Raw genomic sequence first — 15,012 nt, 5'->3', positions numbered from 1 at the left:
ATAGATGTGTCATATTCTGTCCATTCTCAGGCCCAGTGGTAGAACACAAGCCTTAAGCATGAAAGCTCAGGGGACAGCACTTGAACTCTGGGCCTGGGTGCTGTCAAGGCTACCACCCTACCCCTTGAGCCACAGTGACACTTCCCCAGTTGTCTGTAGGTTAAGTGGAGGTAAGAGTCTCACAGACTTTAGTGTCCAGGCTGGCTTTCAACCTTGATCCTCAGATCTCAGCCTCCTGAGTGGCTAGGATTACAGGTGTGAGCCACCACGCTTGGCCACGTTTCTTTTTTTTTTTTTTGCCAGTCCTGGAGCTTGAACTCAGGGCCTAAGCACTGTCCTTTGGCTTTCCTCAGGGCTAGAGCTCTGCCACTTGAGCCACAGCACCACTTCAGGCTTTATCTATGTATGTGGTACCAAGGACTTGAACCTGAGTCTTCTGAATGCTAGGCGAGCACTCTTACCACTAGGCCAAACACCCAGCCCCAGGTTGATTTTCTTTAAGGGTGGTAGTGGGACTGGAACTGATTATCCCTCACTTACCCCTGGCCTCACATTTTTTTTGGGGGGGGAGGGGGAGGCAGTAATAGTGTTTGCCTACAAGCACTTGTGAGGCCCTGGCTTTGATTTCTAGCACAGGAAAAAAAAAAAAAGTGTCTCCTTTCTGTTGTGCAGTTTGGTTTTTATCATTATTTTAAAATAATGCCGGGGTTTGAACTCAGCCTCCTGCTTGCTCAGCTTGCTTGCCCACTTATCTGGCACTTTACCATCCACCCCTCTATGGTTGTTTCTTAACTTCTTTTTTTTGTCAGTCCTGGGTTTGAGCTCGGCCTGAGCACTGTCTTAGACTTTCTCAAGGCTAGAGCTCTACCACTTCAGCTATGTATGTGGTACCAAGGAATTGAACACGGGTCTTCTTGCGTGCTAGGCAAACTACCACTAGGCCAAACTCCCAGCCCCTTAACTTTTATTGTTATTATAAAGGTGATTAGGAGATGATACAGTTTCAGAGTACATTTCTTTTTGGATGCCATCTCTCTGGGTTTTCCCTTCCCATCCCCATCAACAAATTGTATGGTTCATTCCAGCAGTATTATGCTGGTTATTTTAGTGACATAATGTTGACTACTGCCTGGTCTGGCCTTGAACCCCTGTCTTCTGATCCCAGCATTCCTAAGTAGTTAGGATTACAGGCTGAGCTACTTGCACCCAACTCAGTGCTTTGTATTGACTACTTCCTTTCTCACATGCTGTCTCTGAGTCACTACTTACCTATCCAATTCTTTTATTAATCCATTTTCATCATTAAATAGTTGTAAAAAGGGGTTTTAGTTTAACATGTTTGTTTCCATGTAAATACATCTTGATCCCATCATCCTATCCTCTAATTTATTTAAATCCTATTATATTTCACTTCTCAATTTATTCTTCTGGTATTCATGTTTTACATATTTCAATCTGCTTTTCTGTTTTCTTCAGCCTGTTTATTTTACCATTCTTAACCTAATAACCCCACTTTGTGAAGGAATCACCTGTAGACTTGCTTCTGAACTCTTCATTTTGGAGGTAGGCAGTCACTTCTACTGGGGTTCAAATTTAGGGCCTTAGGTTCTTGCTTGGCTTTTTCACTCAAGGCTGGTTCTGTGGCACTTGAGCCATGTCTCCACTCACTTCTGGAGTTTTGCTGGTTAACTGGAGATAAAAGTCTCCTGAATTTGTTAGCCTGGCTGGCTTTGACCACAGTTCTCAGATCTCAGTCTACTGAGTAGCTAGGATTACAGGTGTGACTCATCAGCATTTTTGTTTTTGTACTAGACAGAGATTGAACACAGGGCCTCATGCATGCTAGGTAAGCATTCAATGGCTTAGCTACATCCTCATGTTTTCACTTTTAAACTTTTCAAACAGATTTGTGGAATTTGCTTATGCTCCCCTCCTTTCCTCTGTCTTCCTTTGAAGTAGTCGGGACTTGTGAGGCCAGCACTTTTTCTATGAGTCCCCCCCCAGCTCTTCTGTGCCCTTCTGTTGTTTTTATTAGATATAAGGTATGTACCTGGTGCATGGTCCGTCTACTTTTACTGGACCCCTGACGTGTTCCTTTGTGGAGACAGGTTTGAGGACCTAGATGGACCTTCCTCTACCCAGTTGTCAGCCTCCAGGTAGGTAGCGTTAGAGGCGCCAGCCGCCGGTGCTGTTCCAATTGAGCTGTTGTTTTGCCTTTGTTTTGTCATTTATTTATTCCATCGGTTGTGGGGATTGAACTTAGGGCCTGTGCACTGTCCCTGAGTCTCTTTATGCTCAAGACTAGTGCTCTACCATTTGAGCCACAGTGCCACTTTGGGTTTTTGAGAGGTTTATTGGAGACAGGAGTCTTACAGGGAATATTCTGCCCAGGCTGGCAGAGCCGTGATCCCTAGATTTTAGCTTCCTGAGTAGCCATCCTTGCTTGGTTCTTCCCTGCCCCTGCCCCCGTCCTGTCCCCATCCTGGGGACAGAACTCAGGGCCTGAGCACTGTCCTTGGGCTTTCTTCAAGGCTACAGCTCTACCACTGTGCCACAGCACCAGTTCTGGCTTTTCTATGTATGTGGTACCGAAGAATTGAATCTGGGTCTTTGTGCATGCTAGACAAGCACTCTACCATTAGGCCAAACTCCCGGCCCCCCATTTTTAAAAATTATTTTGCCAGTCCTGGGCTTGAGCTCAGGGCCTGAGCACTGTCCTTGGACTTTCTCAAGACTAGGGCTCTACCACTTGAGCCTCAACACCACTTCTGGCTTTTTTCTATGTATGTGGTACCAAGGAATCGAACCTGGGTCTTTGTGTGTGCTAGGCAAGCACTCTACCCTCTACCACTAGGCCAAACTCCTGTCCCCTACCCCCTTTTTTTTTTTTTTAGTTTTTAATGTGACATGAAGTCTTGTGAAGTAGCTCAGGTTGGCTTGAATTTGACATCCTCCAGCCTTATCCACTCTTGTGGTAGGATGACAGGTGTTCATTCACATTGCCTGGATAAGGCATTTCCTAAATGGCTGCTAAATGTATGACATTATTTCAAAGTTTAGAAACTTCACATTGCCAGCTTATTGAACTGCCTGCTTCAATCTGGGCAAGCACCAAGAGCTGCTTGATTCTTTGGGATACTCAAGTGTTTATATGTCCTTGTCACATCTTGCAGATGCTGCAGAGAATTTTGTATGCCTTGTATGTCGCTACCTCTGCTGCCATCATTTTGCTTGGGGCAAGGAATTGGCATGAGCCAGCTGTGTTTTATTTTTACAGACCTAATAGAGCTACAAATTTGAAAAGTAAGAGTTCTAGGTAATGATTATATTTATATGTTCACTTGAGTTGCCTCACCACTTCCAGCTTTTTGCTAGGTAATTGGAGATAAAACTCTCATGTGGTTGCTTCTTCCAAGGCTGACTTTGAACCTCGATCCTTAGTACTCAGCCTGCTGAGTAGCTAGGATTATAACGAGCCACCAGCTCCTGACTTATTTGGCCCCTTCTATATTATAGTCAGCAGTTTCATTTAGGAGAATTCTGCCTACACGACCTGACCACCATCCAGACCTTTTAGTATCTCCTGATACCACTACATTGGCGATTAATTATTCTCTAATTTGTGAATTTTCTTGGACACAGCAGGTGGGTGATAAGGTTGAAAGCCAGTACTTTCTGCCATAGCAGTTTCTTCCCTGAAGTTCTGGTCTCACTGATCTCCTGGCCTCTGTTCTTGCTCTTCTGCCATTGCTCTGTATGCAGAAGCCACAGTTGTGAGTTTACTTTCCATAATTAACCTACTTTAAGACTTGCATGAGTCTCCAGAGGAGTGTGGATTAAAATCCAGTTTCATGAGGTCTGCAGAGTCCACTTGCTTACTTTGGCTTTGAAGCGATCTGGTATACGAGGGTCTTTGCTCAGAGCCTTGCATTGATTGCTCAGTCTTCTGTTCTGAGATTAAAGGTAGAACTGTCATGGTCTTCAAAGGCTTCTCTTTCCCCAGTAACCAGAGAAATTCAAGTGTGTCATCTGGTGCTTTGTTGGAAACCAAAAGTCGTACATGGGCTGGAATCTGTGGCCTTTCCTCTTGACTGCTGGAGTGACTTGGGGCAAATGTTTTAACATTAACTGGAGAGAGATTGTGTGAATAGTGAGATGACGCTGCAGCAGGTGAAGTGACTCCTGCATAACTGTGGAATGGTCGTCGCCGTGTCATTCATTCAGCAAATGCTGGGTTGCCCTTGATTGGAAAGAGTTGGGATTCAGATACAGGATACAGTCACTCCCATGTCTTCTGCTCCTCAAGGCAGCTAAACAATCTTATTTATTGCCAGTCCTGGGCTTGAGCTCAGGGCCTGAGCACTGTCCTTGGGCTTTCTCAAGGCTAGAGCTCTACCACTTGAGCCTCAGCACCACCTCCGGGCCTTTGAGCATGCTAGGCAAGCACGTTAACCACTAGGCCACGCTCCTGGCCCGGCGCAGTACTCGTGAAAGAGGAGGGTGTCAAGCTCTTCCCTTGTGGTTGGTAGAGCGCTGGCCTTGCCAGGACAGTGCTCAGGCCCCGAGTTCAAGCCCCAGGCCTAGCCAAAAAGAAAGCAAGCCGTCTGGCGTGGGGATCGGAGGAGGGCGCCGGGCTGGGCAGCAGGAGCTGGCGGAGGAGGGGCGGGCGGGCTCTCCCGCGCGCTGGTCCGGGTTAACGCGGGTGGGGGCCGCGTCAGGGCAGCCAGCAGGGCGCCCCTGGAGGGCGGCCCGGACTCCGCGCCCGCCCGGGGCCCGGCGTACCTGGGCTCGCTGCGGAGGGCCTGCAGCGCCGGGTCGGCGGGCGGGGCGGGCGGGCGGACGCCTGGCCGGCCCCGAGCCGAGCCCCGCTCTGCAGGGGGGCGCGGGGCTCGCGGGGCCGGCGGGCGGCGCACGGCGGTGCGGGCCCTGCGTGGGCCCAAGGTCACACGGCGGCAGGTGGGGCGGGGCGCGCGTCACCCGGGCCGGGCTCCGGGCGGCGGTCCGCGCAGCGCGGGGCCGGCGCGCGAGGGCTCGCGGCGGCCGCCGGGTAGGCCGCTCCCTCTCGAACCCTCTCGGCTGCCGGCCGCGGCCCCGCCGGCGCGCGGACTACAGCGCCCACAAGGCCCCGCGGCGCGCTCGGCGGCGCGCGCGTCGTAACGTCACGACCGGCCCCGCCCCTCCGCGGCCCGGCGCTGCACGGCCCTACGGGACTCGTGGTCCCGCCCCGGGCGCCCGGGTGGCGGCGCGGGCGCGGAGGACTTCAGCTCCCGGCAGGCCCCGCGCGCCGGCGGCGGCGGCGGCGGGCGGGGGGGCGAGGCCGGACGCGGGGCGGCGGCGCCCGGGAGGGCGGAGTGCGGCGGGGGAGGGCGCCCGCGCCCCTCCCCCCCGCCGCCGCTTCCCCCTCCCCCGACGTAAACTGGGATCCCTTTCCCCTTGTGTCCGCCATATTGGACTCTAACTCTGGTCAGCAGCGGCGCCGGGCCCGGTGCACTCGCCGTCGCGCTCGCCAGCGGCCGCCGCGCAGCTCCCGCCAGCCCCACCCTCGCCGCCCGGGAGGCGACCCCCCGCGCCGCGCCCCCCGCCCGGCCGGCCCTCGCTCCGCCGCCGCCGCCGCCCGCGGCCCCCCCCCGGCCCGCCCGCCCGCGCCCCTGCGCCGCCGCCCGCGCCCCTTCCCCGCCCGCCATGAGCCCGGCCGACGCCAAGCGCGGGGCCAAGCGTCGGAAGAACAAGCGCGGCGGCGGCGGCGGCGGCGGCGGCGGCTCGGGCGGCGGCGCGAGCGGCGGCAAGGCCGGGCCGGCGGCGGCGCTGCGCGGCCCCCAGGCCCCGGGCTCGGGCGGCGCGGCCGGCCTGCTGGGCGGCGCGGCGGCGGCGGCGGCGGCGGCGGCGGCTCACGGGGCCCTGGGCGCGGGCGCGGGCGGCGCCGCCGGCGGCTACTTCGAGGTAAGCGGGGCGGGCGGGCGGGCGGAGGGCGGGGGTCCGGCCGGGCGGGCGCGGCCGCCGCCCCCTCGCGAGCGGCGGGCGCCGGCGGATAACGGGCCGGCGCGGGCGGCCGGGCCCGCTCTGACAGCTCCTCCCCGGGCGCGGGCGCGAGCGCGGCGCGGAGGGCGGCGCCGGCGGGGGTCGCGGCCCGGCCGGGCTCGAGCTCCACGGCCGCGGCCCGGCGGGGCGGGCAGGGCTCCCCGGAGATCCGCGCCCGGGGCGGGGTGCGGTCGCCGCGCGCCCCCCGCGCCCGCCGAGCGCCCCAGAAGTAGTCGCGTGCGCCCGCGGGGTGGCGGGTCCCCCCGGGGCCGCGGCCTCCGAGCCCGGACGTCCCGCGTGGGTGTCCCCGCGCGGGGCGCCGGCGGACCCCGGGACGCACGGGCCGTCCCCGTCGTCCGCCCGCCGGGGCTCGGGCGCGGACCGCGGAGACGCCCGCCGGGCGGGTGCGGCGGGAGAACTTTGTGGTCGGCCACGTTTCCCCGTGGATCCGTGGGTGCCCCGGCCCCGGAGGCGCGCCCGCCTTTGTCTACCACCGTGGACAGCGAATGCAGAGGCGGCTCCCGCCCGGCCTGCGTCCCCGGGCGGCGTCTCGGGTGCCTTCGCTCGGGGCAGTGTCGGCCGCCTGGGCGGAAGGTCTCCCCGGGAAACTGGTCGACGGAGGCGGGGTGGTGGCATTTCCCGCACCCGGCTTTGGGCCCCCTCGGGAGCGGTGGGAGGCTTGCTGGCCACAACCCTTGCTCCGTCCTCTGAGGCCATGCCAGGTTGGTTTGCGTTTCCACCACAAAAGCGGGTCCAGATCGTCCCTTTTCCGTGGTGGTCTTTTCGGTGGGAACATTCACTCTGTTAGCCTTCTAGCCGTCAAGTGTTTGGTGCGTCCTCCATGCGGGGGAAACTGCTTTTACAGAATGATGGTGTTCCAATACCTCTTTCTTTTCTTCTTCTGTCCCGCCCAGTTTTGTTGGCGTTCACAGATTTCACTTTGTGCTGTTGAGTGTTGACCTGCACTTTGAGCAACTTTTACTGTATTTTAGCTTTTTTTTTTCTTTTTTAAGATGCCGATAGTGGGTCTTAAACTCAGGGCCTTGCACTCTTGTGTAGCTATTTCACCCAAGGCCAACATTCTATCACTTGGGCCACACCTCCAGTTCTTGAGCAATCCTTGATTTTAAAACTTTCTTCGCAAGTGGTACTTTATTATTATTACACACACACATATATATATATATATAGATAGATAGATAGATAGATAGATATTTTGCCAGTCCTGGGGCTTGAACTCAGGGCCTGAGCACTGTCCTTGGACTTTCTCAAGGCTAGAGCTCTACCACTTGAGCATCACTTCTAGTTTTTTCTATGTATGTGGTACTGAGGAATCAAACCCAGGTCTTCCTCCATGTTAGGCAAGCACTCTACCACTAGGCCAAACTCCCGGCCCACATTTCTTTTTTAAAACAGAATTTTAATAATGTTCATGATTATTGATGTATTAATTATACTATTGTAGTGTATTAAGTATAAATCTTACAAAATACTTTTTGTAGCATAGATCTATTTTTCTAAAACATATTGTGTATACATTTGTATACACACATACTTTCATTTATTTATTTATTTTTGCCAGTCTTGGGGCTTGAACTCAGGGCCTGAGCACTGTCCTTGGGCTTTTTTCCCAAGGCTAGCACTCTGCCACTTGAGCTACAGCACCATTTCTGGCTTTTCTATGTATGTGGTACCGGGGAATTGAACCCTGGTCTTTGTGCATGCTAGGGAAGCACTCTACCACTAGGCCAAACTCCTGGCCCCATACACACAAATACTTTGCGGTGGACATTTGAGGCTTTGAATTTTGTACATGCTTTAGTCTTTTTTTTTTTTTTTTTTTTTTTTTTGGTGGGTTGTGGGACTTGAACTCTGGGCCTGGGTATTGTCCCTGAGCTCTTCAGCTCAAAGCTACTACTCTATCCCATGAGCCACAGCTCCACTTGCTGCTTCAGTCTTTTAAGATGTATCTACAGCTAGCACTGCTTATGGAGCAGAAAAATGAAGGACACTTTACAACTGATAGAAGAATACTTTTTGTTTTCAAATTGAATTTAGGTTTTTCTTATCTTTTGGCAGTTAAACATATAGATATGATGCACAGAATAAAAGTAATTTATGTAAGCAGGTTTCTGTTTTCTGCACAGTATCCAGAATTAAGCCATCTACCTAGCTGTTGGAATATCAGATTATGTATAATCTATGATGTGTGCTCATAGAATGCTTCTATGGGAATTTAGGGCTGTTTTTGTAACAGTAATTTATAAAAGGATGTCATTTAGGGTAGAGGTCAAAGTTAGTTTTCAAACATCAAAATTGGAAGATGTACTTATCAGAGTGGAGGGCATTTATAGCAATGTGAAGAGGGATGGAAGAGGAGTCTTGTTAATAATGCGTATCCTGAGGTTACATGGGATCTTGCTGTAAGAGCAACCCTGGTGTGAGTACAGATCAGAGTACCTTAATTGTCTTCCATGGATCGCAGAAATTGTGGCCATGGTGAAATGAGTGTCAGTCTTAATTCTGTAGCTCACATATGTGCTAGTGACCTGAGATTATATAGAGTAGCTTTCATAAAAATCTAGAACTTGAGTGCTTTCACTTAGAACAGCTCTAGGAAAGGTTCAGCCGCAGGGCTCTCTGATGGTTTTGAAGTATGCACGTAGTGCTGTGTGAAGGAGCATGAAGACAGAGGGCGGGAGTTCCCAGGCCCACAGATGGCTGTCCTCCTTGTTCCCGGTACTGGTCCCATCCAGGACCTGTCAGTGCGGCTCACTTGTATTTGGCTTTCAGGTAAAAGGCTCCTTTTGTATCAGGACTTGTATTTGAGTTGAATCTAAGCTGATAGAGCATTTTTTCCCCCCACAGTGATGGGCTTATTCTTTGTTTTTTGGGGTTTTTGTTGTTGTTGTTGTTGTTGTTTTTATCCTGGGTCATGGGGCTTGAACTGGGCCTGAGCGCTGTCCCTGAGCTCCTCAGATCTAGACTACTGCCCTACCCTCGAGCCAAGCCCCACTTCCCATTTTTCTAGAGGTTAATTGGAGATAAAGAGTCTCAGGTCCCTTTGTGCCTGGGCTGGCTTTGAACCTTGATCTTCAGATCTCAGGCTCCTCAGTAGCTAGGATTACAGACTGTGATGGACTTATTCTTATTGGGGTTTTGGGGGGAATGATTTCAGTTTTGTTGCTAGGTATATTTTTGTACATGTGTCTTTGGGTGGGCATGGACACTGGATTGGGTGTAAACCTGGGTATGAAATTGCTGAGTTTGTGTATGGCATAACTTGAGAAGATCTAGTGCTATTAGTTATGTGATTATTTCAGAAATTAACATATAACAAAATGATATAAATTTTTTTCTACTTAACCCAGTGATGGAGGCAGGCAGCCTCTCTCTTTCCTTTCTTTCTTTCTTTCTTTCTTGCATTTTTAAATTAACTTATGTTAATTATATGAGGTGATTTCATTGTTACGTGTCCATACATAATTTACACTATATTACAATCAACCTCATACTTTCCTAATACTCTCCCCTTGAAAAAAGAGAAAAACCCACCACCATGCCAACAGGGTCTTGTTTTGTTTCTTAGGCTGGTCCTAGACTTGTGGTGTTAAGTTAGTTTCAGTGCAGCCTCCGCAGTACTGGGAACTACAGACATTGTTCCACCGTGCCCATCTTTTTATTATTATTATTATTTTAACATCAGGCATGGGATTTAAGTTCTGGGCCTTGGGTGCTGTCCCAGAGCTCTTCACCTCAAGGCTAGCGCTCTATCCTTGAGCCACAGCCTCACATCCAGCTTTCTAGAGGTTAATTGGAGGTAAGAGTCTGATGGTGCCCGGACTGGCTTTGAACCTTGATCCTCCTATCTCAGCCTTCTGAGTAGCTAGGATTACAGGTGTGAGCCCAGCTCTTTATTCTTCTCCCTCCCTCCCTCCCTCCCTTCCTTCTTTCCTTCCTCTCTCTCTCTCTCTCTCTCTCTCTCTCTGTTTTTTTTTTGCCAGTCCTGGGCTTGGGCTCAGGGCCTGAGCACTGTCCTTGGACTTTCTCAAGGCTAGAGCTCTACCACTTGAGCCTCAGCACCACTTCCAGCTTTTTTCTATGTATGTGGTACTGAGGAATTGAACCCAGGTCTTCGTGCATGCTAGGCTTAACTCCCCCCCCTTTTTTTATTTTTAATTTATTTATTTATTTATTTTTTGGCCCCCTTCTCTTTCCGGCTCCGCTCGCTCCTGGCCCCGCTCGCTCCGGCCCTGCTCCGGCCCCTTCTCGCTCTGGCCCCGCTGGCTCTGGCTCGGCTCGTTCCCGCACGCTCCGGCCCCTTCTCGCTCCGGCCCCCGCTCGCTCCGGCCCCGCTTGCTTGCTTTCGCTCTCTGTCGCTTGTTGCAGTCTCGTCTCTGCCACTTCCGGCTTGGTTGTGTATGTGGGATACTGAGGAATCGAACCCGGGTCTTTGTGCATGCTAGGCAAGCACTTTAACCGCTAGGCCAAACTCCCGGCCCCCCCCCCTTTTTTTTAATGCACTGTTGTTTGTTTGGAGGGGCTGACGGGCAGTGTTGAGGATTAAACCCAGAGCCTGTATACACATTTTAGGCAACTCCTCTACACACCTCACTCGGTTTGAATTTTAACACAAGTGGTAGGCTCATAGAATCACTGTGACAGGATACAGAGCAGTTTATTATCCACAAAAACTCCCAGATGAGATTCTTATGTGTTCATGTTCTCTCCTTCACACTCTAGTAATCACTGCTCTCTTAACAAAAAATTCTGTTTTTAGAAGAAATCATATAAATGGAATAATAGAGCATGGAATTTTTTGAAGCTAGTTTATTTCACTTAACATAATCACTGGGCTTGATCCAGGTTACATGTTTCATTAGTTTGTTCCTTTACATTACTGAGCAGTATTCTGTTAGTGGGCACTGGCATTATTCCAGGGTTCGTTGATTATGAAGTTGTTATAAAGGTTTGTATGTCAGTTTTTGTGTGAGTGAAAATTCTCATTTCTGTATGCTGCCAAAGAGTAGGTAACTGGGTTATATGGCAACATGAGAAGTTACAAACCTTTTCTGGAGTAGATATTACCTACTTACTAGCAGTCTGTGAGTGTCCTTACTGCCTAGCATATGGTGTTATTCGTAGTTTCTGTTATAACCAGTTAAACAAATTAGTTTCATTATAGTGTCAATTTGTATTTCCCTTTGACTGATAGTAAATAATTTTCATGTGTTTATTTGCAGTTTCTGCATCTTCTTTTGACTAGATAGGACAGTTCTTAAAGATTTTGGGTACTGGATGCCGGTGTCTCACGCCTGTAATCCTGGCTACACAGGAGGCTGAGATCTGAGGATTGCAGTTCAAAGCCAGGCCAGGCTGTAAAGTTTGTGAGACTGTTATCTCTAAAAAACTGGAAGTGTTGCTCTGGCCCCAAGTGGTGGAGTGCTAGCCTTCAGCAAAAAGAGCTCAGAAGTAGCCCAGGCCCTGAGTTCAAGCCCAGTGATCGACAATGAAAACGAAGGAAAAAAGAATTGGGGTACAAGTCCCTTGCTAGATAGATGATTTGAAAACATTTTGGTACAGTATAGGTTTTGGTGGTGGTGATGGTGATGATGGTGATGATGGTGATGATGATTTGGTGGTACTTAAATTTGAACACAGTGGGTGTAGAGTGGTAGAGTGCTGGATTCGATTCTTCAGTACCTCATAGACAGAAAAAGCCTGAAGTGGTGCTTTGGCTCAGGGGGTAAAGAAGTAGCCTTGAGCTAAAGAGCGAGCTCAGGAACAGTGCCCAGGACCTGGGCTCAAGCCCCAGAACTGGGGAAAAAAATTGAACTCAGGGCATGGTGCTCTATCACCTAAGCCATGCCTTCAGTACAGCTTTTGCTGGTGGTATTAGAGACGGAGCCTTATGGACCTTTCTGCCTGGATTGGCTTCAAATTGTGATCATTTGATCACAGTCTCCTTAGTAGCTAGAATTACAGTTGAAAACCATTGATGACTGTCCTGGTTTTAAACTTTCTTTCCAGTGGTAAGGAGATTTAACTTAGCTGAAGTTCAGCTTATCAATTTTTCTCTTTTACAGATCATGAGTTTGGTGTCACATCTAAGAAATTTTTGTACTGGCCTCAGTGTGTGAATTTTTTTTCTTAATTTTTTTTTTTTAACTTGAACTCAGGGCCTGAGCACTGTCTTGGGCTCTCTTAAGGCTAGAGCTCTACCAGCATTTGCCTGGCATGCATGAAGACCCAGGTTAGATTCCTTGGTACCACATACATATAGAAGAAAGCTGGAGCCGGGTATGGCTCCAAGCCCAGAGTTCAAGCCCCAGGACTGGCCAAAAAAACAAAATGAAACAAAAACAAGGCTAGAGCTACTGGAGCCACAGCACCACTTCCAGATTTTTCTCTGTATGTGGTACTGAGAAACCCAACCCTGGTCTTCGTGCATGCCAGGCGAGGCGAGCACTCTACCACTAGGCCACACTGCCAGCCACATTCTAAACAATTTATAGTATTACATGTAGCTCTTTGATTCATTTTGAGTAAGTTCCCAAAAAGTATGAGATGTAGACAGGCTGCCCTTTTTTGTTGGGTGGGAGTTGAACTCGTTACCTTATGAGCCAGTGCCCTACCGCTTGACCTGCATATCCAGGCTTCCTGTTATTTTTCAAATATGGTATTTTTTTTGTGGAGAAGGGAGTTGTTGGTCCTCATACTTGAACTCAAGACATGGGCACTGTACCTGAGCCTTTTTTGTTCAAGGTTAGTGCTCTACCACTTGTGATATCTCTGCTCCTGGCTTTTTTGATGGTTAATTGGAGATAAGAGTCTCATGGAATTTCTGACTGGTTTTGAACCACAATCCGTAGATCAGTCTGCAGAGTAGCTAGGATTGAAGGTGTGAATCATTGGTGCTCGGCTATTTTTCTTAACTATTTCAAGAATTGTGTGTGTGTGTGTGTGACTCAGTCAGTGTCACTCAGTCAGTCAGTTGAGGAACTTGAACTCTGGGGCCTGGGCACTGTCCCTGAGCTCCTCAGCTCAAGGCTATCGTCCTACCCCTTGAGCCACAGTGCCACTTCTGGTTTTCTAGTTGTTAATTGGGGATAAGAGTCTCTTGGTCTTTAGTGCGTGGGCTGGCTTTGAACCAGGGTCCTCAGATCTCAGCCTCCTGAGTAGCTGGGATTGTGGGCATGAGCCACTGCACCTGGCTTTGTTGGTTTTTTTTTTTTTTTTTTTTTAAATAAGACTCCTCTACACCCCCCCCCTTTTTTTTTTGCCAGTCCTGGGGCTTGAACTCAGGGCCTGAGCACTGACCTTGGGCTTCTCAAGGCTAGAACTCTACCATTTGAGCCATAGCACCACCTCTGGCTTTTTCTATGTGTGTGGTACCAAAGAATCGAACCTGGGTCTTTGCGCATGTTAGGCAAGCACTCTACCACTAGGCCAAATTCCTGGCTCCCCTCACCCTTTTGATGCTAGGCATTGAACACAGGATCACTTGTGTGCCACTCACTGAACTATACTTCAAGCTTTAAGAATTTTATATTTCATTTGTTGGAAATGATGGTTTTTGTTTTTGTTTTGTGTTTGGTCAATCATGGGGCTTGAACTCTGGTTCTGGGTGCTGTCCCTGAGCTCTTCAGATCAAGGCTACCACCCTACCCCTGGAGCCATATTGTCACTTCCCATTTAGTGCCTGTGCTGTCTTTGAACTGCCATTCTCAGATCTCAGCCTCCTGAGTAGCCAGGATTACAGGTATGAGCTACTGCACCCCAGAAATGGTGTTTTTTTTTTTTTTGTTAAAAAAGTTTAAGTGTGGGACCAGGAGTTTGGCCTAGTGGTTAAAGTGCTTGCCTAGCATGCATGAAGACCCGTGTTCGATTCCTCGATACCACATACATAGAAAAAAGCCGGAAGTGGTGCTGAGGCTCAAGTGGTAGAGCTCTGTCCTTGAGAAAGTCCAAGGACAGTGCTCAGGCCCTGAGCTCAAGCCTAGGACTGGCAAACAAACAAACAAACAAAAAAAGTTTAAGTGTCCAGGAGTTTGGCCTAGTGGTAGAGTGCTTGCCTAGCATGCAGGAAGACCCAAGTTCAGTTCTTTGGTACCACATACACAGAAAAAAGCCAGAAGTGGTGCTGAGGCTCAAGTGGTAGCGCTCTAGCCTTGAGAAAGTCCAAGGACAGGGCTCAGGCCCTGAGCTCAAGCCCAGGACAGGCCAAAAAAAGTTAAAAAAAATGTTTATACTTTATTTGCTGCTGGCAAAATAATGAGTAATTCTTAATTAATGACAGTAATTGATAATGGTAAGGGGGGCCCATCATGTGTAAGGCCCTAGGTTAGATCTACATGGACCTTGGGATTCTGTGCATAAGCAATCACGTATTAAGTACTGGCAACCTGTGTTAATGCAATAGCAGCAGGAGCACTGAGGAAGGATGTTACTGTCTTTTTTTCTGATCTTAGGGGGAAAACATTCAGGTTTTCACCATTAAGTATAATGGATGGTGTGTGTGTGTGTGTGTGTGTGTGTGTGTGAATATTTTGGTCAATGTCCATTATCATATTGAAAGTGGTCTTATTTTGTTTGCTAAGATATTTTGTTTTTGCGCACATTGAATCTTGTCAAGTGCTTTTTGAATACATTATGATCATATCATCATTAGACTATGTATAGATATACTGTTTTTGGATCTTGAACTGAGTTTGCATTCCTGGAATACATCTTTTGTGATTATGGCATATTCTTATTGTATAATTACTAATACTCATTTGGGGAGGGAATCTCATATTTGCAGCTATTAGGGGAGAGTTGTTGAATATTTTTTTTTCATTAGTTGTCTTTGTTTTAATTTATAAATTTATATTGTCTTTCCCTGGTTTGAGTGTCGGTATAATGCTAGTCTCATAAAGTAAATTTGACATTGTTCATTTCTTGTAAGTTGTGTGATTTTTTTTTTTTTTGCCAGTCTTGGGCTTGAGCTCAGGG

At 49.5% G+C, this 15,012-nt stretch overlaps 1 protein-coding gene across 2 annotated transcripts in view; it reads left to right on the top strand.

Moving 5' to 3' along the window:
• Positions 1 to 5,887: 5,887 nt before the first annotated feature.
• Positions 5,888 to 15,012, top strand: part of Fam193a (family with sequence similarity 193 member A) — a 107,577-nt gene continuing 98,452 nt past the window's right edge. For both annotated transcript variants that reach the window (XM_090343913.1, XM_090343912.1), the window contains exon 1: positions 5,888 to 5,940. The gene's annotated coding sequence lies outside the window, so the exon portion shown is untranslated. The remainder of the gene's footprint in view (positions 5,941 to 15,012) is intronic.

This window comes from Megascapheus bottae, chromosome 13 (assembly GCF_031878675.1).
Source record: "Megascapheus bottae isolate mThoBot1 chromosome 13, mThoBot2.hap1, whole genome shotgun sequence".
NCBI classification, from domain to species: domain Eukaryota; kingdom Metazoa; phylum Chordata; class Mammalia; order Rodentia; family Geomyidae; genus Megascapheus; species Megascapheus bottae.
The sequence above is the reverse complement of the archived record's forward strand: the minus strand, read 5'-3'. Positions and strand labels throughout refer to the sequence as shown.